Source organism: Cottoperca gobio, chromosome 13, assembly GCF_900634415.1.
Source record: "Cottoperca gobio chromosome 13, fCotGob3.1, whole genome shotgun sequence".
NCBI classification, from domain to species: Eukaryota; Metazoa; Chordata; class Actinopteri; order Perciformes; family Bovichtidae; genus Cottoperca; species Cottoperca gobio.
The window spans coordinates 5,405,846-5,432,644 of record NC_041367.1 but is presented as its reverse complement, the minus strand read 5'-3'; the positions used below and the strand labels follow the sequence as shown (position 1 = coordinate 5,432,644).

The 26,799-nt window shown below is 42.4% G+C and overlaps 1 protein-coding gene across 6 annotated transcripts in view; it reads left to right on the top strand.

Annotated features, from left to right (window-relative positions):
• The window catches only part of b3gat1a (beta-1,3-glucuronyltransferase 1 (glucuronosyltransferase P) a), a 68,087-nt gene that overhangs the window by 23,999 nt on the left and 17,289 nt on the right, over window positions 1-26,799 (top strand). For 4 of the 6 annotated variants that reach the window (XM_029447178.1, XM_029447182.1, XM_029447181.1 and 1 more), the window contains exon 2: window positions 10,777-11,006. The exons of 1 other annotated variant lie outside the window; for it this stretch is intronic. The gene's annotated coding sequence lies outside the window, so the exon portion shown is untranslated. Of the gene's footprint in view, window positions 1-7,675; window positions 7,792-10,776; window positions 11,007-26,799 lie in introns of all 6 variants that reach the window. One more of the 6 variants, XM_029447177.1, reaches the window with a different exon arrangement.

The window sequence follows — 26,799 nt, the reverse complement described above, 5'->3', positions numbered from 1 at the left end:
CCAAGCCCCCGTAATTATGCAGTCTAGGAGTATGAACCATGTGATTGTGTTCTACGGCAGAAGGTATATTACCTTTTTAGGGTGTCAAGGAGAGTACCTCGGGGAGCAACTTATAATTGCAGCTGGCACAGAATTCAATTGTTGAGCATGTAAGAAGGATTTTCTTATTGTTTGCTTGACTACACTGGTGGCCACGGCCGTGTTCAGACTGTTAGTGTGCGGCTGTGGAGTGAAACATGTAGGTAATATGATATATGACGAGAGGTCAGCTCTAATGCAGAGGCATTCATTACAGCACGGTAGCACAGTTAACTGTCCCAACAGCAGCCAGTATACAGTATGTAGGCACTTTAAATGTTTGCCAAGATAACAGGCTATAACACCTCGTTAAATGTGCAACATTAAAGCTGCACTTTAAATTAAAATTCACAATGTTGGTCACCACGAGGTTGACATGTGTGGTTCGTTGTGATATTATCGGAAGGATTGAGAAGAAATGTTCTACTAATTTTCAAGAGGATACATTGTAGTGATTATGTTGATCCCCTGGCTAATCAACAGTTCAAACGTTTTAATTATCCAATTCTACAAAACGAATGAAATTCCCACAAACTGCAGCTGTATTTTGTGCAAATTAGCAAATGTTGTAAACGTGCAACATATATATATATATATATATATACACCTGCGAAACATTAGCGTTGTCACTGTAGATCCTTTCTACACTGCACTCTGCTGTCCACCTCAGCCTGCTAGTTTTGCACAGTCAGGCTCTATAGTGTGTGCATTTCACCTCATATGCAAATGAACATTAGTTTCGCTGCGAGTGACTCTGAGTTCGGGAATTCCAGGCAGACAAAACACACAGATTCTCTAAGCTCCGAGGCTAACACATCTATTTTTTAATAATTTTTCTATACTTTTTCTCTTGCAATGAGCAAAACATTCAGTTAGCAGCTTCTCATTTGTACTGACCACCGCTATAAACTTTAAAATGATGTATACTGACCTTTGGAAAAGGTTCAAATGAGTTATCTCTCGTCTCTCAGGTTGTAGCCTAAGTGCGCACTGGTCAGCTGTGTCATTTTAAAATATAAGCATCGGATCAGACTCTGTATCGACACATCTGTTATTTAAAGACTCGGATCGGGCCAAAGATTCTTGGATCGGGACATCCCTGATCCCTTGTCACTGTGAGCATGTTAGCATGCTGATGTTAGTGTTTAGCTCAAAGCACCGCTGTGTCAAGAGCCTCACAGAGCTGCCACAATCGTTTCAGCCATAGGGCAAGTTATTTGAAATATGACATATGTATAATATCTTACTCAAGTGTAAGCTCAAGTGTTATAGTCAAGAGTGTGGATAAGGAGTGATGAATTTATAATGACTGCGTTCTTTTTATATGCATCATTAACAACATGGATCTTTCAGGGCGCTACGTGAGCTGCAGAGCTACAGTTTCACTCCTTAATATGATGCCCACTAAAGTGATACATATAATATAATATAAATATATTATACATACTTCAAGCAGCTTGTTGTCTCGACCACAGTTGTGATAAAAGCAGCTCATAAACATTCATCACGGGAACGGCAACTGAAGTGCAAGCCTGGAGCGTGTCATCACTGGACGCTCTTACCATTCTGCCGGTGTGATGCCTCAAACCAACAGCAGCAGTCACCTACATCGCAAAGCCAAGAGCATAAATGACCCCCTTTTGATTATCTCCCTGGGATCAATTGAACTCCTGCAGGAGCTGAAAATGACCCTGATGGGTTGAGCGACAGCTGGGAAGCTGAAAGACATCTAGAAAGGTCGTGATTGCTTCTTGACTTCTTTGTGTGATGGTACTCGAAACATTAACACTGGGTAAAGGTACTATCGGGATGCAGTGAAGTACACCGCAGCTGGGAGCCAAGAGTTGTGATTCACACAAGTTCAGCGCGGTGGTCTTAACGTTGTGTTGGGATTAAAGGCAATAGATATTAACACTTTCTATGTGGGACAAATGTATGCATTATAAACATACTTATGATGCGTTATGATAGCTTATAGCGCTCTATAATCTTAAAGGCACTTATTAATAATGCTTTATAACAATAATCATAACACATTATAAAGTCTTTTATAATGTGTTATAGGGTTATAGGGTCATTATTGCTGTTCACTCACTGACTGTATATTATGTTTGTAATGAATTATAGAAAGCATTACCAATATTTATTTTACAAATATAAATAAATACACGGAGCAGGTCTTGTTAGTTTTGGAAACGATGTTTCAGAGTAGTGCTGGGTTCCAGCAGGACGCAACCTGCAGCTATTATCTATTTATACCCCAAAGACCAACCGAGATTCTGGCTGCTTCACCCAGTAGCACCTTCAGGCTGCTGATGCTATTCCTGTACAGCTCTGCAGCTCTGGCTGAGGCTGGAAATAGTGATGTTGTATATGTGTGTGTGTGTGTGTGCGTGTGTGCGTGTGTGCGTGTGTGTGTGTGTGTGTGTGTGTGTGTGTGTGTGTGTGTGGCAGGGGGAAGAGAGGTAATATTATAGGGGGATTGCCTGTAAAGCCAAAACCTTCTCCTGTCCTCTGTCTCTCTGAAGTTCTCCCTGAGGGGTATCAGCAGGTAGCGTCGAGATGAGGCTGTTCAAAAGTGTTTGCCAAACTCCAAAGGGATGAGGGTTGCTATTAATTCCTGCTACTGTGCAAAAATAAAAGTCAATTTGAACAAGTAATTTAATCTTTAAGTCAATAGTATAACAATGAAGCCGCCAGCGAGAGAGGAAATGCTAGTTTTATTATTTCGAACCAGATTTAAATGCATTTATAGCTCAAATATGTTTAGATGACAATAAACAAGTTAAAGCGACTTCCCTCCATGTTTCATTTAGAGAAAGATATATGTGATTTGTTCAAGGCTGCAGCAAAACATAGTGAGAACCTCATGAAATCATGTCCTCTGTATCTTTTCTGGGTATTTGGGGAAATCAAGGGGAATAACATGTTCAAACACATTGGTTTATTATAGGCTGATTTCTCAATGGAAACACTATAAATACCACGGGGCACAGGCTGAAGCCCTTCAACAAGGCCCAGTCAAAGAAATCAAATCAAATGTATTTGTATAGCCCAATATCACAAATTATACATTTGTCTCAGTGCTTTACAGACTGTACAGGATACGACACTCTCTGTCCTTAGACCCTCTGTCCTTAGACCCTCTGTCCTTAGACCCTCTGTCCTTACACCCTCTGTCCTCAGACCCTCTGTCCTCAGACCCTCTGTCCTCAGACCCTCTGTTCTTAGACCCTCTGTCCTTAGACCCTCTGTCCTTACACCCTCTGTCCTCAGACACTCTGTCCTTAGACCCTCTGTCCTCAGACCCTCTGTCCTCAGACCCTCTGTCCTTAGACCCTCTGTCCTCAGACCCTCTGTCCTTAGACCCTCTGTCCTCAGACCCTCTGTCCTTAGACCCTCTGTTCTTAGACCCTCTGTTCTTAGACCCTCTGTCCTCAGACCCTCTGTCCTTAGACCCTCTGTCCTTAGACCCTCTGTTCTTAGACCCTCTGTCCTTAGACCCTCTGTCCTTAGACCCTCTGTCCTCAGACCCTCTGTCCTTAGACCCTCTGTCTTTAGACCCTCTGTCCTTAGACCCTCTGTCCTCAGACCCTCTGTCCTTAGACCCTCTGTCCTCAGACCCTCTGTCCTTAGACCCTCTGTCCTTACACCCTCTGTCCTCAGACCCTCTGTCCTTAGACCCTCTGTTCTTAGACCCTCTGTCCTTAGACCCTCTGTCCTTAGACCCTCTGTCCTCAGACCCTCTGTCCATAGACCCTCTGTCCTTAGACCCTCTGTCCTTACACCCTCTGTCCTCAGACCCTCTGTCCTTAGACCCTCTGTTCTTAGACCCTCTGTCCTTAGACCCTCTGTCCTTAGACCCTCTGTCCTTACACCCTCTGTCCTTAGACCCTCTGTCCTCAGACCCTCTGTCCTTACACCCTCTGTCCTTAGACCCTCTGTCCTTAGACCCTCTGTCCTCAGACCCTCTGTCCTTACACCCTCTGTCCTTAGACCCTCTGTCCTTAGACCCTCTGTCCTCAGACCCTCTGTCCATAGACCCTCTGTCCTCAGACCCTCTGTCCTTACACCCTCTGTCCTCAGACCCTCTGTCCTTAGACTCTCTGTCCTTACACCCTCTGTCCTTAGACCCTCTGTCCTTAGACCCTCTGTCCTCAGACCCTCTGTCCTTAGACCCTCTGTCCTTAGACCCTCTGTCCTCAGACCCTCTGTCCTTAGACCCTCTGTCTTTAGACCCTCTGTCCTTAGACCCTCTGTCCTCAGACCCTCTGTCCTCAGACCCTCTGTCCTTAGACCCTCTGTCCTCAGACCCTCTGTCCTTAGACCCTCTGTCCTCAGACCCTCTGTCCTTAGACCCTCTGTCCTTACACCCTCTGTCCTCAGACCCTCTGTCCTTAGACCCTCTGTTCTTAGACCCTCTGTCCTTAGACCCTCTGTCCTTAGACCCTCTGTCCTCAGACCCTCTGTCCATAGACCCTCTGTCCTTAGACCCTCTGTCCTTACACCCTCTGTCCTCAGACCCTCTGTCCTTAGACCCTCTGTTCTTAGACCCTCTGTCCTTAGACCCTCTGTCCTTAGACCCTCTGTCCTTACACCCTCTGTCCTTAGACCCTCTGTCCTCAGACCCTCTGTCCTTACACCCTCTGTCCTTAGACCCTCTGTCCTTAGACCCTCTGTCCTCAGACCCTCTGTCCTTACACCCTCTGTCCTTAGACCCTCTGTCCTTAGACCCTCTGTCCTCAGACCCTCTGTCCATAGACCCTCTGTCCTCAGACCCTCTGTCCTTACACCCTCTGTCCTCAGACCCTCTGTCCTTAGACCCTCTGTTCTTAGACCCTCTGTCCTTAGACTCTCTGTCCTTACACCCTCTGTCCTTAGACCCTCTGTCCTTAGACCCTCTGTCCTCAGACCCTCTGTCCTTAGACCCTCTGTCCTCAGACCCTCTGTCCTTAGACCCTCTGTTCTTAGACCCTCTGTCCTTAGACCCTCTGTCCTTAGACCCTCTGTCCTCAGACCCTCTGTCCTTAGACCCTCTGTCCTTAGACCCTCTGTCCTTAGACCCTCTGTCCTCAGACCCTCTGTCCTTAGACCCTCTGTCCTTAGACCATCTGTCCTTACACTCTCTGTCCTTAGACCCTCTGTCCTTAGACCATCTGTCCTTACACTCTCTGTCCTTAGACCCTCTGTCCTTAGACCCTCGCATCGCACAAGGAAAAAGAAACAATTAAAGGGGGAAAAATGGAAGAATCCTCAGGGAGAGCAACTGAGGATGATACCCTGGATGATGAGTTAGTAACACAGATTTACATAAATGCATACAGATAGAGAGGGAGAAGAAGAGATAGGGAGGGGAGGAGAGAGGAAGAGAAGGAAGGGAGGATGGCAGCCATTGAAGCAATTCATTGATATATTGAGTGCATTTATGTGGCTTCATCACTAACCTTGGACTGGAGGATTTAAGAGCAAGAGTAGTTTGAGGCCGCAATACAAGAAATATGTATCTTGGTCAATTTTATGTGGCACATTTCTTAATTTATTCAATAGAGTGGATAAAATGCAGTTGGACAACATAATCCGTTAAAGCCACAGTGACAGGAAACAGAGTCAGCGGGTCTCTCTTAAAGCAACGGGTAACGTGACGTCTGACATTCGGTAAGGAGGAAAGACAACAAGGTGAATAAACAGTTCCTTTGAGTTGACCTGTGACAAGCCTTCCTAACGCGCCATCAGTCCCAGCTGCGTCACCATGGCAACGGCTGATCAGGCTGAGCTCGGCACAGGGTTTGGTGTTGAGAGAAAAATCATAAACAGGATGAACAAACAAAGAACGCTCTCCAAAAAGCTCTGATGAGAAAGCACAGCGCGGCGTTGACACCAAGCCTGTGTTTGCAAATGATCTCGCTCGCGTGGAGTCTCCGCTGCATCCATCATCCTCATCCCGCGCTATTTCATCGTGTCATCGCACACAGTGTGCAATTAAATTGTATACCTCGCAGAATGTATGATGGTGTCTGGGAGATTATCGCTGTAACATCTTTCAATAATTCACCTTGGAAATAATTACATCACATCATTGCTGTTATGCCGCTGACATTTCCTTTATTTTTTAATGTGAGTATAATGACAGGCTAACATTAAATTCAACTTGATTCTACCCGGCTGATAATCCACTAAATGGGTAATTATGATTTAACTGGATGGCTGTAAGCTCTGGGGGCTCGAGAGTGACCTGCACGCTCCATAATTGTTCTTGTATAAGGACATCCTGGGCTCTGCAGCTCGGCCTTCAGTGAGCTGTCAGGAGCTGTGGGGGGATGCGGCGCCGTCAGCCTGCCTGCCCACCTCAACCATCCATGGGATCGATCCCGCCGCCTCTGAGAGAAACCCAACCACCACAGCTCCTCCAATTACTGCTGATAGGGCCACATCGTTCTCTCAGAATAGGCATCGGAGCAATATGGCGCCATTCAGAGCCAGGCACAGAAAGAAAGACAAAAGGATGGAGTGGCGAGCTTTGCAGTGGAAAAAAAAACAGAGAAAGAAAGAATAAGAATGTGGTGACAAGCGAGAGCAGCTGGTGAAAACCCCTATGTTGAACTTTGCCAAGACGGATGCTGAACTTAGACCCGCGTGTGCATTATTAATATTGACCACTTACACGAGAATAAAGACGCATTTACTCACCAACTGACATGCCTGAATTAATCATAGAGCCATACTCAAAGGCACGATGAATTCTCTTTCATGACAAACCTGGCAATTTTCACTTAAATGACAGATGTCTTCAGCCTGACAAAAGGCCACCAGGTCTGTCATTATCTCCGCCATTATCTGACGCACATCAGAGATTTAGCGGAGGACAGGCTTTGTTTTTTTTCTCAGCGGGGCATTTTCCACTCGCCGATAATATTCCTCAATGGCGGTCATACATACCTTAGAAGAAGGACATTACTGTCACACACAGAGTGGGCGTGATGCATGAGAGGAGGTTGTCAGTGATGGGGCTATGTCCTGGGAATTTCTGCAGTGGAATGCAGCAAAGGTCAGACTCTCCAAGGATGCAAAGATACACATAAATGCAGTTACTATAGTGAATTCTGCAGAGATAAGCACGTGCTTCTCTATCACCATAGTGCAGTGGTTGCCTTTCTTGCCTCGGGCAAGTGAGCCTGTATATGTACTGGACTATACATCGCTGTGTGTCCATATACTTACATAACAGTGTGTGTGTGTGTGTTTCATTCTGTAGTCCTGGACATGCTCCCTGCGGCTCCACCATGATTGTCCCCGCAGGGCCCTCGCAGGGTATCTGCTAGATTAGTAAATATATGAAAAAGCATGTAGTATTCATATACATACATTTAAAACCGCATCAAGGAAGAGAAGTTTATATTCACATTGTAACGCTTTTTACATTTTATTTTGTGAGTCGATTTCGCCCTGCAAGACAACTGCATGAGGAAGCATTGGTCTCTGATGATGCATGTGTGTGTATACGCCCAGTGCATCGGTCCCTCTCTGTTCTGATGTGTTACATTAGCAGGTTTCAAGTCAATCAATACCAACACCACCCTGTCTGGTCTGTCTCTCTCAGCTCCATCCATGCAATCTGGCGTCTTCGTGTTATGTCCTCTACCCGTCACTGTCAGATGCACAGACTGATCGTGGTCGCGGTGGTCAGCCCACGTTAGAGCCACAGCTCGCCGCACAGTAAGAGCTTCTGTAAAACTGTGCGAATGTGTGTGTGTGTGCTTGCTCCCACGCACATACACTCCTGTGTGTATGTGTCTGGTGTCTGGTCGTAGAGCAGAACATGACAGAACGGAGCCTCCTGCTGCAGTCCACACACTCTAGTGTTTGTGCTATGACTACTTCAAGCCCTCAAGGACTTTCTGATTGCATTGCCGACGTTAATAACACATGAAATGCATCCCTATGTTGCTGGGTGAAAATATCTTTACAGATCACAATTACCTGGAGAGAACTGAAACACATGCTAGTGTTGAACATACTGTATCGGAACATGTACACTTTAGTGTTTTTGGTGTTTATACACGCAAGACAATTCTTCCAATTCTTCCCTTTCAGGGTCTGAATTAGTTTTCTCAATAGAATTTCTGTTTTAAGCGGCCATTGTCTTTGTAAACAGAGGGGGCCCCTCGCAGTTGTAGCTCATGAATAATGATGTTATTTTATAAATGAGCCCCAACACAGCCTGAGGCAGCTAGGCATGTGTAGAGGTTTTCTGGAGTAACTGAGTATCAGTCTGCGTAAATGACTTAACATCCATCCTCATTTAAAAACTATCGCCATCCTTTGCTCTCCTCACACCTTCCTAGCATTTATATTCAGTGGAGTAACCATAGCTACACACGGCACAAAAGACACATTTGGGGTCGATGCCTGTTTTTTTATCTCCGAGCTTTTAACCCCCGATGAGCAGAGGCACAGCTTGAGACCCTCGGCCTGCTTTGGTCGCTCCACAGTCGAGGCTGACAATTATTGTTGTTTGAGTCCCCGGGCGTTGAAAAGACCTGCAAGATAACTCAGTTACTCTAAACCCTTTCTAAGTGTTTCATTTACTTAAAATGTGCTCTGTTTGCATTATATTCTGTGCTGTTGTTTGAATCATTTCATGTTGACTATTGTGACACCATTTGATTTATATTACACACCTATAATTGTTTTATTTGACCTGCTCTCCGCCTTTAATCTCCATCATGTCGAAGCAGGCGGAGGGTGTACGGCTCTGCGGTTGCTCCAAAATATTTTTGAATGCGGTATGTTTAAAGATAGAAGCATAGTGAAGCCCAGTTGGGCGCAGATAACACTAACTACTGCTTGAACTGAAAGACATTTTGACATTTTAATACCATACAAAAAAGATATTTGCTTGGCAAAAATATCAGCATGTAGAGGCAGCATCGGCAGGTTTGTTACGAAAACCCAGTTTAAGTCTCTAAAATGCAGCAATCAACGTCTAGCAACATTAGCTAAGATTGCACCATCTGCTACCTGTAGTTTTGTTGTGGTAAATACTGTGCCGACCACTCTAATGTGAACGCACCACCCCAGTGATGCTTGTCTCTGTTTTCATATTGTCTCTCTTTATACTTGAGAAGAAAGAAACATGTTTTTCTTTACAGAGAATTTTGAATGTAGGATTTTACCGTCAGGAGCAGTGAATTGCAAAGACATACTAACAAAGCATACAAATGTTGTTTGTATGGGAAGATATGAGTTGACCCTGGTAGGGCTTGGTTTTTTTTCTCACTTAGCTCTCAGCTGTTTCTAGCTTGCTTCTTTTGTTGTTGTAATTCGTAGTGATGTTATGGCTCAAAGCAGACGTCTCAACACTGTATAGACCTTTCATAGCAGAAGCATCGCGGCAAGATGTCACCACGCCAAAAAACTCATGTGACGTGCACCCCGAGCGAGGCCTCGTCACGCTTTGAATACAGTCTGTGTGATGATGTCAGTATTTAAACATAGCAGTAGCCTCTGTTTAAAAGTGATCCGGTGATCTGGTTTTCAAGCTCCATTGAAGAAAATACCAATAATGAAAGCAGTAAAATCACTTCTGAGCGACTGTTTCATTCTCTGTATCTTCAACACAGTGATTCAGTGCTTTAGAAAGCTTCATTTCTCCTTCACACAGCATGTTTTAAATCCTGTGGCTCAGGTCTAGAATCTGCAAGTAAGCTGGATCTACAGACGGGGTATTTCCCATGGTTTTGAGATAATTACTTTCTTCCCTTATGAGAACCCTATTGAATTTAGATTAAGCCAATAACAAACCTGCGACACCGCGTGCCCTCTGCATCGCATCTTGTCAATAGGCTGGTAATGTGCCCGACCCTTGTCTCATTTCTACTCGCATGGCATCAGCTGGTCCCCCCTCTGCAACCACAGCGGCTGCCCACAGGCGAGTACAACCAACACTGTGGCAGATGAGGCCGACAGAGAAAGTCTCATCAATAATGGAGAGCGGTAGCTGGGGGAGAGGAATTGTTGTGGCGTGAGGGAGAAGTGTAGCTGGTGTGTTTGTCAAATTTCTTCCAAATGGACATTTTGGGATGACACTCCCCAGAGGGCATGCGTGAGAGGCTATTATTAGCTTGGCTGAATAAATTGTCAAATGTGTGTTTAGATAGATGCGTCTTTCCATATTTTAGCACATTTTCTCTTTGCTGTTCATACTGTTATTTCCCCAGGGCACATGACAGATAAACTAATAAATAACACAGGAAAGTAAAGAAATATATACTTTTGTTTATTCAAATGTGTTTTAAAGGCCACCCAGGTGTTTTTCATACTGTATGACGAAAATGCGAAACACCCAAGTAGCTATATATCTGAAGTCAGCTACATGGGTGTAGTCTTGGACAACACATCCCCCTTGGAGGCAAAAACAAAAATCTCATTCATTTCCTGTCTGCCAAGCAGCTTGTTACTGTCCCGCATCAGAGTCCTCAGAGGAATAGACACACACAATGATTAACTCTTCTGACAGCTGTCCAGATGCAAACAGAAATCCCGTCACCGAGGCTTTGAGAATGACCCAGTGGCTGTTAACGTATGGCATTGTCTCCACCCTGCTGCCATGCTGCTCGTTCCCTTCCTTCAATGCCCATCATTGTATTGGGAAGAGGAGGCCCATTCTTACTCACGTCTCTCGTGCTCTTGTTTCTCTAGGGGCCAGCCCTGAGGACGTGAAACTGTTGCGAGAGTTTGGATGTCACCGGGTGACACAGCTTCCTACTGCGTTTGACCGCCTTCAAACTGCACACGTCTCTGCTCTCCAGGCGGCACGAATTAATGCAGGCTTGAGACAAAGAGTGGTGACAGTATCCGAAGGCACAAGGAGCAAAGGAATACACTGGAGGAGGGGCCTGTGCTTGCTGCAGACGGGCAAAGGACTGCTTGTGAGTATCCTATTGTTCTCATTGTTGTGGGGGAACACATTGCCCTATAACTGCTGCACATTCCCATGCATTTTGGTTTTTTTTCAGTACAGCAAAAGAGGAGTCCATAACCAGTATTACATATAAGAGTTATTGATTCATTGGATAGCAGCAGTGTATTTCTATACAAATACATTAGTGTAACTGTCTCATGCACAGCCAGCCAGGCTGACTTTGACACTCTTGCTTTGTTGTTGTTGTTTTTCCCTGTCACTTACATCCCACATTAACAAACACACAGATGCCATATGTATCTCTTCTTTTCTCTGCACATCAAGCGGTGTGGTTAAAGGTAAAAGGAGGACGTATGTGATACTATCTGTCTCACTCTATCATGGCTGTCTTCCTACTTTCTGTCTCACTGCCTGTCCAATAGATGTTCTATTTTCTCTAGGAAACCCAGTAGAGGAATTAGGTGGAGGACAGGGGCAAAATGATCTGACAGATCCACTTACCTGTGCTGCCTACGATCCCCCTGACCTCTGATATTATTAGAGGTTGATATATATACGGTACATGTGGGCAAAGTGCACAGGAGCATGAGGGAGAAGGTTGGGCAGGTGAGGAAGGCAGGAAGGGGGGAAAGTGTGAGAGCTCAAGAGACGACGCAGCTGATGACAAAGCCGAGAAAATAATCTTAAGGTGTGGAAGCAGCAAATGATGAGATGAGCGAGGTGAGGGAGAGAGAAAGAGTGAGAGAGGCTCGGCTCGTGAATCGCTCGTAGGCTCTTTTGTCTCTCCTCTACCAAAGATAATATCATGAAATCTTATTGGCAAGCCTAGAGTAAGTTGAATCTAAACCTTATAGTCTCATATTGCCTTTTTCACAGTGCAAACAAACGTGGCTGAAATAAGACAGGTTAGCACACAGATCTATAGGACTTACATAAACCACAGCGCCCTGGGATCACACCACCGGTCGATAGCAATGCTTCACACTGTACTAAATATTATACTTTTGTATATTACACCGACTGCTCTGGAGAAAAAAAAGAAGAACGGTGAAATGAAAATGATACTTTTGAAAAGGCAGAACATAGATGTAGTTCTTGGATGTGCTTTGTAGAAACAGGAATCACATTGTAGCTAGCTGCATTCTTTATAGACAATCTTAGTCCCCAGAGGATCCATCTTCCTGACTGTGATGATCCCTGACGATTCCTTTACTGCCACCATGATGTTTTTATGACATTTCCGTGTGAATGAATGGTCATGAAATGTAGTACAGATGTCTATGACCAGCAGTTCAGAGCCACTTATCTCGTGAACTTTCTCAACATCTTCATGACGGATTGGTATAAAATTCATTCAGCGCCATCACTGGGTCAAATGTTTTAATCCGTCCGGTCATGCGATTAATAACTGAATTCTTCTTCAAACTGACACACAATCAGCTGTACTTTGTGTTAAGTGCTAATTAGAAAATGTTGGCGTGCAGTAATGGTTTAGCATTAATGTGTTAGCATGGTCATTGTGAGCGTGTGGAGTCACAGGGTAGTGCAATCCAATACAACAGCCTTGCAATAAAGTTTTTGTAAAGTCTATTTTTATTGAGACCGTGTCCTCAAACATAAATCAATACCTCTCTGCCACATTTTCTAATGTTGTTTTATTGGGCTTTGTTATATTGCAACCATATTGCATTACATCAAACGCTCCTGTCTGCAATGTCTCACTTTAGGTGTCTGCCAGACTCACTGTTTCCTCATGAGTGGCTTCAACATGTGATAAAAAGGCAAGATTTCATAACGTCTACATGATTATTGTTTTATTTACAGTCTCTCCAATAAGCTTAGAGCAGATAGCATATGTTATAACTTGGATAGCGTACCCAACCTCTTTTATTGGTGTGAGCTGAATTAGCACTGACTAATCAACGTAGCAGCCTCTCATTATAGATTTATAGACAGCTATGATTGCTGCCAGGGTGAAATTAACTCTTTCAGTCTGCAGGGGAAGATGCCTGGCTCAAACACACTGTCCCTCCAACACACACACGTATATGCAGATGAGACTTGTTCCTTCTGGCTGTCTCTGTGGAGCTGTCACACATGCTGCGTCTTGGAGCACCAGGAGACCGGGGTTGACTTGAATTAAACTGAGAGGATGTCCTTTCCAGATCTGCGGAGGGCCACAGAGACACATCCGCCCCCAGAGAGAGCCAGTCAAAAAGACAGAGGGAGATGGAGCGAGAGAGAGAGAGAGAGAGAGAGAGAGAGAGAGAGAGAGGGAGAGGGAGAGAGAGGGATGGAGAGGGATGGAGAGGGAGAGAGAGAGAGGGATGGAGAGGGAGAGGGAGAGAGAGGGAGAGGGAGAGAGAGAGAGGGAGGGAGGGAGAGAGGGAGAGAGAGAGAGAGAGAGAGAGAGAGAGAGAGAGAGAGAGAGAGAGAGAGAGGAGAGAGAGAGAGAGAGAGAGGAATGTAGGAAGAAAGAACAAAGAAGGAAGGTTGGAGATGAGGTAGAGAGGAGGAGGGAGAAATTGTCTGTGAGAGAGAGGGATGGAAGATGAGGTGGAGAAAGACGAGAATACTAGAATAAGAAGGAGGGAAGGAAGATAAACTTGTATGTGTGTGTGTGTGTGTGTGTGTGTGTGTGTGTGTGTGTGTGCGCGTGACAGAGAGAGGATGAGCGCGAAAGCTCAGAGAAGCTAAGGCCACCAGACACACCTACAATATAAATTCTCTTTTCTCTTCTGCTCCGGCGAACACTGGCTGACATTCCAACGGATAAGGTTGAATCCATATATTCAATATGATCGCTGCATGTCAAAAACTAAAACCTGAATATCTTTATAAGAAATCTAGAAATCTAAAATCAACAATCTTGTATATCGACGACCAAAATGTTCTAAATGAATTAGATCAACGAGACCTTATAAAAATGAGATAATCATACGAATGATTACAGGACTGAATATATGTTGTGATTATGAAATTGTGGAACGATAGTATAATAAAATGAACAGTTATTTATGGGAATTTAAAGCTGCTATGATGAGTTGATTAGCTGATCACCTACTTTAATAATCAATTTATCATTTCATGGTCCCAGCTTTTTCAAAAGTTGCTTCTTTCCTTATCATAATATTATTTTACATGTAATATCTTTTTATGTTTTATCGAGCTGCAATAAACACTGTTATTATGAAGAAGCAAGGTGAAATATATGTTTATAATATTGATTTATGTTTTTAAAATGTCATAGGTACTTGATTTGTTTGTATTTATATTATTTGTTTTCCTGTGTCACAGTCTTTTTATTGGATTTTGATCTTTTTGGGTTGTTTAAAATCATAATCCATGTGATTTAAGAATTTCTATACAATTTTTAAACACATATTTTTATGATAAAGAATCAGAGTTCTGGTTATAAACACTATAGTCAGCAATTATAAGTAATACAGCACCATCTGCACAGAGAGGAGATACAGTTCAGATGGTGTACTCTATGTGAGATGCAAACAAAACAACATTATGTGTACTTTATGTACTTTACGTGTTAATCTGCCTCAGTCTTTATCACAGCTGAAGCAGTCAGAATAATCTCCTCAACAAAGTCACAGTACATTATACCCGTGTCTAAAAAGCTAAGCATATACAGAAAAGTGCAGAGTAAATTTAGAGCAGATTACAGTAATGTATGTCCTGCCCTAAGGCTGCACAACAGATTTAGAATAGACCATCATTTTCTACATCCCACCTCCAGGCATTGTTATTAACAGTAAGCATTTCCCATTCGGTTCTAGCATCTTGCGTCTCTCTCTCCCTTGCCCTGGATGATTACCATGCTAGAGACAAAGTTTTGTGTAAAACAAGAAATTGGAATGTAAATTATTAAGTAAGAATGTGCCTTCCCAAAAAAAAAGCCTCCATTGTATTTTCTCCTGCAAAGTACAGTAGGCAATCCTTCTTGCCTCGATTCCAGCTCGCTGATGGGGCGAGCTTGTTGCTCTTATTACGGGGAAGACACCGCTCATCATTGTCGCTCCGCCACATCTCTACTGCGAGCTCTTCGCAGCATCTCTTCTGCCCTTTGTTGCACAGTCTCTTTGTTCTGTAATGACACAAACCTGCTATGCAGAAGTCCTACAGGCGACATTTTTCTCATTTCAATTCCAGGGCATTAGCTGTTGAATTATTCTAAGATTAATGATGAAATTCCAAGCATGACATACAACCATTGTGTGTGATTACTTACACGAAATGAGCACTTCAAAGATAATAATGCTCACATTAGGTGGTTTTAAGAAGTGCTAAAATGCATCAAATGTCTGTTTTTTTCAACCTACAACACAATTACATTTGTCCCCTTGGCAGTCGTCTGTAACATTAATCGTCACAAGCCAAGCAAGCATACAAATGGCTGACCTACAAACTTTTGGTGAAAAAGCGGCTGCCATGAGAAGGCTTAGTGAATCAGTTGTTGTGCTTTTTAGTTTATCTTGTGTTCCTCCAGTCATTTTTAAATGTTATTTAAAACCAAGGCAGACCTTTGGACTTCTAATTAAACCACCCCACTAATTGTTAACTTGTGAAGAAATCCTTCACATATTTTAAGGCATTTAAAATAAGAGAAATGTGTATGCAAAAATGTTGTTATTTTAAATACTTCAAACAAGAAGTGCTGAAAGTACTAAGTGCAACAGTAGCTTGCAACAGCTCTGAATATAAAGCGTGTGTGCAAGGACACAGATTTCTCGTATTGTAAGGTTAGAATGAGTTTTTAAAAAAGTGTTGTGCCATGATGCAACTGTTTGCAATTTCATTGTTATCATGAGAAATGTCTCTTTAACATTTCCGTCTTGAACATTGAATTATTCAGTGCACTACAACCAGGTTTTGGAGAGTAACCCATTTGCAAAGGAGTAGTATGGCACGGTTACTGTAACAAACACAGCACATGCGGGAGGCATGAAAACAGTATTTTTCAGCTCGCAAACTATCTTGAGCACAGTACGATCATTGAAAGCATTCGAATAACTCTATTCCACCCAAGCCAACATGACCCAAATAAGTGGTTCAGTCTCCAAGACATGTTGGGATGTATCCACAAACCAGCTGGCTGCAGCGCTTTACGGTACCTGCACACAGTGAGCTCCTGCAAGATTAGATAACTAGGACTCTGAAACTCAGCGAGGTCCTGGGGAATTGTGAAAGTTGGCTTTGGAGTTGTCTGATGAAACCACCACATGAACAGACACCATGCAGCCACGAGTGAACACACAAACACACAGGCGTACAGATATGAACGACATCCAGTTGCACGCTCGCGCAAACCAGGAGATTCTGAAGGCTTTTAAAGAAGTTAAATCACCCTGAAGCCCATCAGACCACATCAGTGTGAGTGTGTGTATGTGTGTGTCATTAGACAGCCCTAGGCCAGCCCAACCAGTAGCAGTTAACAGCACAACCCCCTAGACTTGCACCATCACCATTGGGAAGCAAAAGAGAGATACAGCCACATTATCTCTCCCTGCAGCTACACAGCACCAACTACCCCCCCCTGAGGCACTCGTATTGCTCTAACCCAGCATTTGGCCACTGTGTATGATGTTTTTTGGTGGAAGAAGAAGAAACAAGGTCTTTTTTATTCGAGATTATCAGAGTTTTGTGCATCGAATTACAGTTAGTCCTACACAGTCTGGTCAAAACTCCCCGGGTTAGATTTAAAAGCAGGTTGTCTGAAGGGGGAGATTTAACCAAAACATAAACTGAGGTGAGCAGGGGTCATTGTAACTCGAAGCACATCATCTGTGTAACTATTTAAATGAAGCAGTTGCACATATAAAAGTCCAACCCACCTCCCAGGCTAACTCAGTATTAAGACCTGTGTTTCCATGGTAACCATCAGTGACATCTGTTGAACAGTGGCACAAAATGGCAAAAGAATAAAAAACAGAAGCTCATAATTTGTGGCGTGTGGACATGATGTGGAGCAAGCAATGAAAGAGGCGAGAGTTTTTAGAGAGCGCAGTAACCTATTGGAAAATCAAACATTTTCTGCAGGAAGTGAAAGGACCTTAGAGGGGTGAAAGAAAAGTCTTCATTTATCCAGAATATCCGACAAAGTAGTCCTACTTAAGAAATGAACAGCTTTATGCATGACTAATAGTTAGATCTAAGCCATAGTCAAAGTCTATCTTTGTAAAAATCAGTCCCTGGTCTCCGCTAATGACATGATATCAGATGCATCAGTCAGGAGATGAAAAGGTTCATGTTCATGTCTCAAGAGAGGGGGGACACTTCAATCACAAAACAACATTGACTGTTCAAGAACTTTGTCTGAGCTTACCATACAACAAGTAAAACACAAGCTGTGGGCAGGCTTTGTGATGCTAAAGCATAGCAAAATAGTTGCTTGATCTCTATTCCGGGCAACAGTGGGCATGTGATCCACCAGGTGTAGTTGCTTCTGCGCCAATCAGTAGCACCTTGTTTTGATTTGTGATGGTTGGGCCCCTCCTGCTCTGACCAATAACTGTACACTTCCTGAAACCCAATACTTTGATGCATCATCAATCATGTATTTTCCTTTTTATATATATAATTTTCATTGAAGACACAAGTCATACAATGTTAGAATTAAAGCAAAGTTTCTATGTTTATGTTATTCAACAGTAGCCCAGAAGTTCTTTAGTTTAGGACGATAACAGAACATATGAGCTGCAGGGTCGTTGTTGACATTTAGGTAGATCACCGCAAGTTTTGCCTTGCCAAGACGGGACCTTAAATTCTATGAGCACAGGATGTGTATATCATCTTTACATCATTACCCAGTTTTGTCAAATTCAAATGACAATGTCTGCAGATTGTGTGTGGATGCACAGGCAAAGAAAAAAAAGAAACTAATCAATAGATGAAGACTAATAGTTGTTTTTATCAAAGAACACGATCAAAGCGGGTAGGGTGATAATGAACAGCGACATTTGACTGTTCTGAGCTTGCCAACCGTGACAGAACAAACACACGCAAGTAAAAAAAAAAAAAGCTCAAACTATCAATCAAACTATTCAGAAACATATTGAAAATATAACCCAGCGCTGTCAAACACTGCCAGGCCTATGATGAAGCACATAATTCAAGTAAACATTTGACATTATTACATGACTGTAGCTAGATGAATGGTTGTGTTAAGCCAATGACCTTTCCTCTTCCCTAATGTCTGTACTCCATCTATCCAACTAGAAGCCCCTGTGCTCTGTTAAAGGTCAAATTGCCAGAGGGGTCAGTCAAACTTCAGTGATACATTCATCAAACTCATGATGACGTTTCTCCTCCGAGGGCTCGTAAAAACACGTCAGTTTCTTTAGTTACAAACCAAGAAAGTTACTTAAGCTCTGCATTTCGGAAAACAGAGGCAGTGAAAAAGGTTTTGTAAAAGAATAAGGTTTTACTTAAGACAGTCGTAAATATGAGAATCTGCAGGCGGATTGAGATGTTGTTCAAATGTAATATGCAGGCAATGGCATTGGATAGCCGGAGCCCGGCAAAACCTGAATTAGTATCATTGTGTTTTAACATGAGAAGCTGTTTGGAGGAGTCACTGTGCAATGATACGGGTCTTTAAGCTGGAGTAAAAAACAAGACTTTGATTTGTGCAATCAGCCGACTTTACAGTAAGAACGGCAAGGAAGCAGATACAGAGTGTTTGAATGCAACTCAGTACACCTGATTGTAGCTCAGTCCTATCCACAACCTTCCCGTCTGTCTTTGTTATTGTTTAACCCTCCCTGGACTTTGCAGTGAGATGGCACCATTTTCACATATAGGCTAATGTGTCAGCCCTGAAGGGGTTCATTATAGATACTAGGTCAACCCACCTCAGCTATGTTTCAGCCCCTTATACGTCTAAGGGTTCTATGCTTCAGTCTAGTGACGGATACAGTAGGGTTTCCCTCCGCCTGCAGGCTATTGATCATCATTAGGGGGAGGAAAGTCATGCTGGCTTTAGAGTGTGTGCGTGTGTGTGAGTGTGTGTGTGTGTGTGTGTGTGTGTGTGTGTGTGTGTGTGTGTGTTTGTCTCACTATGAGCACAGGACTGGGCACTGCACATGACTCACCTCACATGTGTCTAAAGGGAACGTCATAATGGCTGTTAACGTTGTTGATGTAAAATAACAATGTGATTTATTTGCTCAAATCTGTTTTAACTATAAAATTGCACACTACTGTCACTACATCTAAATCTTGAAAGCAAAGAAGCACATTTACTTTAATATCACATTAGCATTGTAATTGTGAGCATGTTAGCATTGTAATTGTGAGCACATTAGCATTGTAATTGTGAGCATGTTAGCATTGTAATTGTGAGCATGTTAGCATTGTAATTGTGAGCACGTTAGCATTGTAATTGTGAGCACATTAGCATTGTAATTGTGAGCATGTTAGCATTGTAATTGTGAGCATGTTAGCATTGTTATTGTGAGCATGTTAGCATTGTATTTGTAAGCATGTTAGCATTGTTATTGTGAGCACATTAGCATTGTAATTGTGAACACGTTAGCATTGTAATTGTGAGCATGTTAGCATGCTGCCATTAGCATTTAGCTAAAGTATAACCTCACTGTACTCTTATTAGACGAGAACGATGCAGGTTTGGTATGATAATTAAGGTGTTTAAGGTTAAGTCTACATTTTAAATTTAGTTTTGGTGTATTCGAAGTCATCATGTTCCTCATTATTATAATTATCACGATGACACAGTGCTCTGGCCTATGTTTTCACTGATGCATCCCTGAAGCTGAAAGTCGCCAAAGGATTTGGTGACAGTGTTGCCGTCAGTCACCGTCGTGCTCTTTATCTCAGCAAAGTCATTGCTCCGTTGAGTCAGTGACACCTCTGTAATGTAGCATCAGCAGACACACAGTCGCTGTGTCAACACTGTTCTGTCGGTGTCATCTCTCTGTGCCCCCGGGCGCACTCTGAATGTGACTGTGCATACAAGCAAAGGACAAATAATAATAGTAAGTGATAAGCAACGATTTTAAAGGCCAGCAAAGAGCGGATTATCAAGGCTCAGGTCGAAATGTCAAAGGTGCCTTGTTTTAACGTTGAGCTGGAAACTGCTGACATGCTACTTCATTAGACCTGCATTCAACATCATCACTTATTTGACATTTCACCAGAGATCTTTAAATGTCAGTGCTCTTATGGTGGTATTCAAGAAATACCATTTGTGTGAAAATGGTGCATAGGCGCTAAACGTTTTTAATATATAATTTGAAAAAATAATACGGAAAGACTATTTTAACAAGGGGATAGGATATAGGTATTTTATTCTTGGTAATATCAGGAACAGATATGTGATTCTACGTTGCTTTTGCGTGTTTATTTTATTTACAGTTTTTGGACTATATCCCTTAATGTGTCAACACATGAGTCATGATCTGTAAGATATGCAAGGCTTTTTGGTAATAATTTGTGTTCGTGCATGAAATACGTTGCATAAGGCATAAGGCAAATGGAATGAAACGTGCAGTAAGCATTGGAAATAATAATAATAATAATAATAATAATGTTGCAGCTACTAATTACCAAAGCTATTAAATGAGTCTCCACCACAAATTAGCTGTCTCCTGGGGGCCGTGTTTTACTGGCAGGTTCAAAGCTAATGACAGCATGTCATAGAGGGAAATCACATATACCAACACTCACTAATTATGTTATTAAGAAAACACCAGAGATGGACATGAGCAAACTAGCAGCTGTGTTGAGTCCATAATTGTTATGTGCCAAGTTCATCTGCCTCTGCATCAGACATATCCCTAAAACCTGTACTTATCCTGGGGAAGGTTTTGCTGAGCACAGCTCCTCTACTCTCGACACCTTAGAGCCACCCAGTCCTCTCATGTTGGTCACGAACATAGACTGTATATAAAGATGGACGACATGACAGCTCCCCAAAAGTGAACAAAGCATCTCGATGGCCCCTTGATGGCTGGCTGCAGTAGGCCTATAAGTCCCTCAATGTTAGCAGATGGGACGTGTTATAAAGTAAAATGTCAAATTCATTTTTCCCAAAGATAATTTCTGTCATTTTAGATATTTCTTATCACACTGTTCAAGTGTTATTTTTTCTGATAAATTTGGTTTTAATTAGGTACTTGATATTATAAAAGAAAGAATGATTGCTCTGAGGTAAGTAGCTGTAGAGCTAGAGAGAGAGAGAGAGGAGATGTACCTTTAACTTTACAGAACCGTCACAAATGTTGAATGAAATCTGTCAATTTTATCTTAAATGTATTTATAGAAATAATATAGTTAGTTGTTGTGTTCACGCTAACTGCACAGAATCACGCTAACTGCACGGACTCACGCTAACTGCACAGACTCACGCTAACTGCACAGACTCACGCTAACTGCACGGACTCACGCTAACTGCACGGACTCACGCTACCTGCACGGACTCACTCTAACTGCACAGACTCACGCTAACTGCACGGACTCACGCTACCTGCACAGACTCACTCTAACTGCACAGACTCACGCTAACTGCACGGACTCACGCTACCTGCACAGACTTACGCTACCTGCACGGACTCACGCTAAGTGCACAGACACACACTAACTGCACGGACACACGCTAACTGCACGGACTCACACTTACTGCACAGACACTGGCTCCAAATGACGTCAGTTTGTTTGATTGTGAAAACGATAAGAAAATGTCTTATTTATTTTATTTATTTGCACCAATTATTTTCCACCACAAGCAAAATGTGGCTACACTGTCATTGTATTAGATACAATCCCCTAGGTTTAATTAGCGATGATCAGAGTCATAATCATATATATTTTCCCTCCACAAGGGCATATAATTGGGGGACTTTAACGCTGGGACATTTTTCATCTGAGAAATCCATGGTCTACCCCTCATTAAGGAACTCAGAGCTCAGCAGAGCTAGTATGTTGAAGTCTGAGAGCGAAAAGGTACATTAGAGAATCAAACTCCCACTCAGGAAGCAGCCTTTAATTAGCTAATGAATCTGAGAGCTCCCTCTGCCAACCTTTGACCTTATACTGAGGCATAATAAGCCTGTTCACAGTGCGAGACATGTCAGATGTGGTTGAAATCAATGTCCCTGTACACAAAACCAGATTTTAATGAGATAAACGCTGTGCTTTCCCTTTTATTGTTTGGAACTTTTGAAGTCCACATTCATGAATCTTTCCTGGAGAGTCTCCAAAGGTTGTAATCTATTGATTTAGTGTAATTTAAAACAAAAGTCTCTGCTTAATGATTGATAGGGTTTGTGTGACACACAGAGATTCCAATGATATTTTCTAATTTACAGTATAACCAAACCTCTAATGGTAATATTAAGAAATTATATAAACCATGCATATGTTATTCATTTCCTTGTTGCTACAGGGTAAATGAATCATAAAAATAGGGCTTTGGTGATCAATCAAAACGTAAAGAAAAATGCATTAGCATGCAAGTTAACCTTACAAAAGACGTGGTGGTCAAATGCGTTTATAAGCAGCATTTATTCTCCTTCATTAATTATAAGTACGGTATTTAAAGGAATACATTTGACATTTTGGCAAATACGCTTATTTGCTTTCTGGTGAATGACTCTATGAAAAGATTGATCTCATATCTCAACAGTAAATATAAAACTAACGCCAGTAGCCAGTTAGCTTACCTTAGCATAAAGACAAAATATGCCTACCAGCACCTCGAAAGCTAATTAAACCAGCAGTGCGGAACTTTTGTCTCCCCCCTCTGAGTAATTACACAAACACTTGTGACTCATGCTTATGATGTATGCCTGCAGGTGAGCTCACCAAATCTGCTCTCTCTTCAAGTCTTCCCATGCAAATAAGAGCACGTATTGAACGTAGCCTCACAGGCTTCACAGTCTATATAGACCCACTGTGGATCGAGATACATTTTCATGAAAAACAAATCGCACCCAGTCTATAACGCACACTTATGACTGATATCTTTGACTCACTAATAAGCAGGTAGAGTTTCTATCGGTCACAATGAGGAGAAACTATGAGACAGTCCAGTTCTCCCCCTGAGGTCTTCCCAAGATGACATCTCCCTTCACTCCATTCTGATCAGAGCTGAGCAGCGTTGACCTGACATGGCACGTCCAATTTTCAGTGGCAGCTTCTGCGATCCTGGCGGAGCTCCTCCAGTCTGCTCAGCCAGCTGTGAGAGGCTCCATCCTGCTCCCAGGTCCAGCATTAGAAATGTTCCTTGGGTGAGCCGGACTATAAATTAGTCAGGATGAGTTAAGGGCAGGCTGCGCTAGGCTATCCCCCACGGTTATCAGCAGGAGAACCTGCCTGAAGGTTGGTGCTCTTAAATCTTTCATCATTGCTGAGGCAGCCAGATCCAGGCATGAACTGTTGCCATCAATCAGGGCCAATGCTCACAGCTAATGGGTTATTCAAGTTTTCCTGAAAGTGAAACAGCCATCCTCATCGTCTAAATCAAGCATGTGAAACAGCACTTACTGCGACACTCTCTGGCACATTTACTTTTATCAAACAGCATTTACAGGGATTAGAATAACTGGTCTTGTGCTTTGCAAATAGGGAAAAATCTGGCAGATAAAAGCTTTACATGTTCTGTAATGGTTTGCATCTAATTACTCTTCAGACACTCTTTGACAACTAATTACTGCATGGATTATCACCATTGTCAATTCAACTATGTAATAATTCCAGTTAACATGATTTAAGGTAAACTTGAGAATATGACATGATCGCAAACAACATCGCTGTCTCTCCTCTCACAGCCAACCACAGTATTCATACAGTAGCTGCCTTCCCAGCGTTGCTATTATTAGCTTGACTCAAAGCAGGCAGTTGTTTCAAGAGGAGGGGATGAAATGTTGAAGAGCCTCGCTCTGTGGCAGGTGTGAATTGGATTGATGGCACAAGTAACACAAAACTAGCATGAAGGCGACCTTTCTTTGAACCCAAACGTAGAATATGAATAGTAGCAAAGCAAGCGCGAACATAGCAGACGTAAAAGATCTCATTTAAGTAGAGGAAATGCTTTCTCCTTGGTAGCATTATGCCCGTTTTGAATCCAAGAACTTTAAACACTTTTCTTAACATTTTGAAAAGCGAAATAATTGCCAACTCGGCTTGTGATTTCAGATTAACATTGTACAGTATGTCATCAGTTCCCCCTCTGCCAACAAATGAATTTAATTAGTTTGTGAGAAAAAGACAAGTCAAAAAGATTCAAACTGCCTCAGTGCACCCCAGTGTTTAAAAAACACGAGATCGTACTCGACTGCACCAATGAGTCAGCCTCTAATTGTTTCTTTCATTCATTATATTTTACACTTTCTCTGTCTGAGTGGAAAGAGATTAAGCCTATTAATAACACTGAGTTATTGAATATACTGTATGTAATACGCAAATGAAAAATGGACTTTAGAAGTTGTTGTGACACCCTAATTTGTGAGAATAAGAAGCATTACACCGGTGATTCATGCATGAATTCAAACACATACACACGCTTACCGGTTTGGAAGAAAGGCAAATCTCTTTTTGTGTATATATGCATGTTTAATGTGCCCCTTATAGTGCCATGCATTGTTCCTACTGTCCATGACTAGTTCCCAGCTGTCAGTTTACATCAAATGCTTGTAAGATAATCAAACTTTGTGACGATGTTATGATGATTCTTGGCCTTAAAATACAAAACCACGACCGAAGACGTCAGCGAAAGCTTAGACGGATCACCTGCTCCTGGCTTACTGTACTTCAAAAGCAATTAAACCCTTTATGAATCAATGATTCAAAATTCACTTTTAATGACACCTCTAGGCGTAGCTTTTTTTGGGGGACGGGGACGGGGGGGGGGACTGTGACAGAAACATCAATAATGATCTATTGCAGCAACTTGCGATCCAAGGTTCCCCAGATAGGCTATCCCTGGAAAACGGGCTTTATCTTGCCTGTCAGAGACCAAAGAATTCATAAACTAAAGTAAACGACTGTATGTACACGATACACGCGATCTCCAGAGAGTCTCTCTTCCCTGCTGGAGAGTACATCCGAATGAAGCCGCAAAGCAAGAAAGGAAAAGATGATGTTATCAACGGGTCCTCAATTCCTAGAATTCACTATATAAGTAAGAATATAGACGTTAAAATCACTGAAGGTCTTTGTTGCTTTGTATTTGTAAGAATAATGTTAGTTCAACAGTCAACTCAGTTACAGGAAGGCTAAGATTAAGATTATTTACAGATTTATAGAATTAAACCATAGGCTGAGCCTTATACGGTAACAATGTAGGAATTCCTAAACTCATATATAACCGTCAAATCATAATAATAAAGTAAAGGATCATAAAAACACACAGTCTGTTGTGTGTTGTGTAACACAAGGTCCAAAAACAAGTGAGAACATGAATATACATAGAATGTACTGTCTAATTACTCGGTGCCAAACCCACTAAGGAAACGTATTGTTTCACTCCTTCCCGCCTCACCTTTTGGGGGTAATGGTGTCAACAATCAGTACAACAATTTTCACACATGGCATTGTTGCTGTGATTCTTTATTAATCAGTGGCAGGTGTTCCCTTCACAGCTGGTTAACTCATGCTGATGTGAAAGGCTGTCAAGCTTCATTGTCTACCATTGGCTGCTGCAGTCTGTGGTGTGGGATTGACTTTCTGCATTCTTGCCACATCACATAACTCATGTGCCAAAGACACAAACAGGCTACCTGGGTGCTTGTGTGGCACAGAGGGCCTTGCTGCTGGTGCCTCTTTACATAGTAATATGTGTTGTTCTACCACCTTTTGCAAAGACGGGTGAAAGTTCTACATTAATCTGCACATATTCTATAAACAATGAGAAATGTAAGCTGCTGTGTTGGTTTGTGTGTATGTGTTTACATCTACTATCAACTCCACAATGTGCTCTTCAGTCAGTTCTGAGTAAGAGTCGACAGCCATGCTTGCAGCTTTGTGAGGATATGCTCACAATGACAACGCTAACATGCTGATGTCGAGCAGGTACTTTGACGTGTTGCTAGCATTACAGCACGAATGCGGGCGGCTGTGGCTCAGGAGTTAGAGTGGTCATCCATTCATCAGTAGTGTCCTTGGGAAAGATACTGAACTCCAAATTGCTCCCGATGTGTGTGTGTGTGTGTGTGTGTGTGTGTGTGTGTGTGTGTGTGTGTGTGTGTGTGTGTGTGTGTGTGTGAATGGTTATCACTACTGATGAGCTGATGTGCACCTTGTATGGTAGCTTCTGACTGTGTGTGAATGCCAACATGTGTTGTAAAGCACTTTGAGTGGTCGCAAAGATTGGAAAAGCGCTATATAAAAGCAGAACATTTACCATTTACAAAACTCAACGATGGGAATGTGAGATTTTGCAGGTGTTTGGTATTGGACCGATTCAATATGATTAATTTAAAGTTGAATCTTAATTTAAAAAGCTAATCTTTCATGGCCCAACCCAATTCAAATGTGTAAACAACTCTGAGCCAAATAAGAAATTAAGACTTTTAATGAATGCATATCACAAAACAAGCATTTAAAGCTCTCCATATTCTGTACATAACAGCAATATGAGTTCCAGCTCCCTCCAGCTGGCAGGGCTCGCCACGTTGGTTTGTTTATCCCAAACATTTTCTTTCAAAAAAGTTGAGCAATGAGATTTTGGCAGGTTGCTGTACTACACTGTGTTTCCTTCTGTTTAGCTCCATCACAATGCACAGAAGAGGGAAGTGTCGTACAAAAATCAGACTGTCATTGGGACTTTG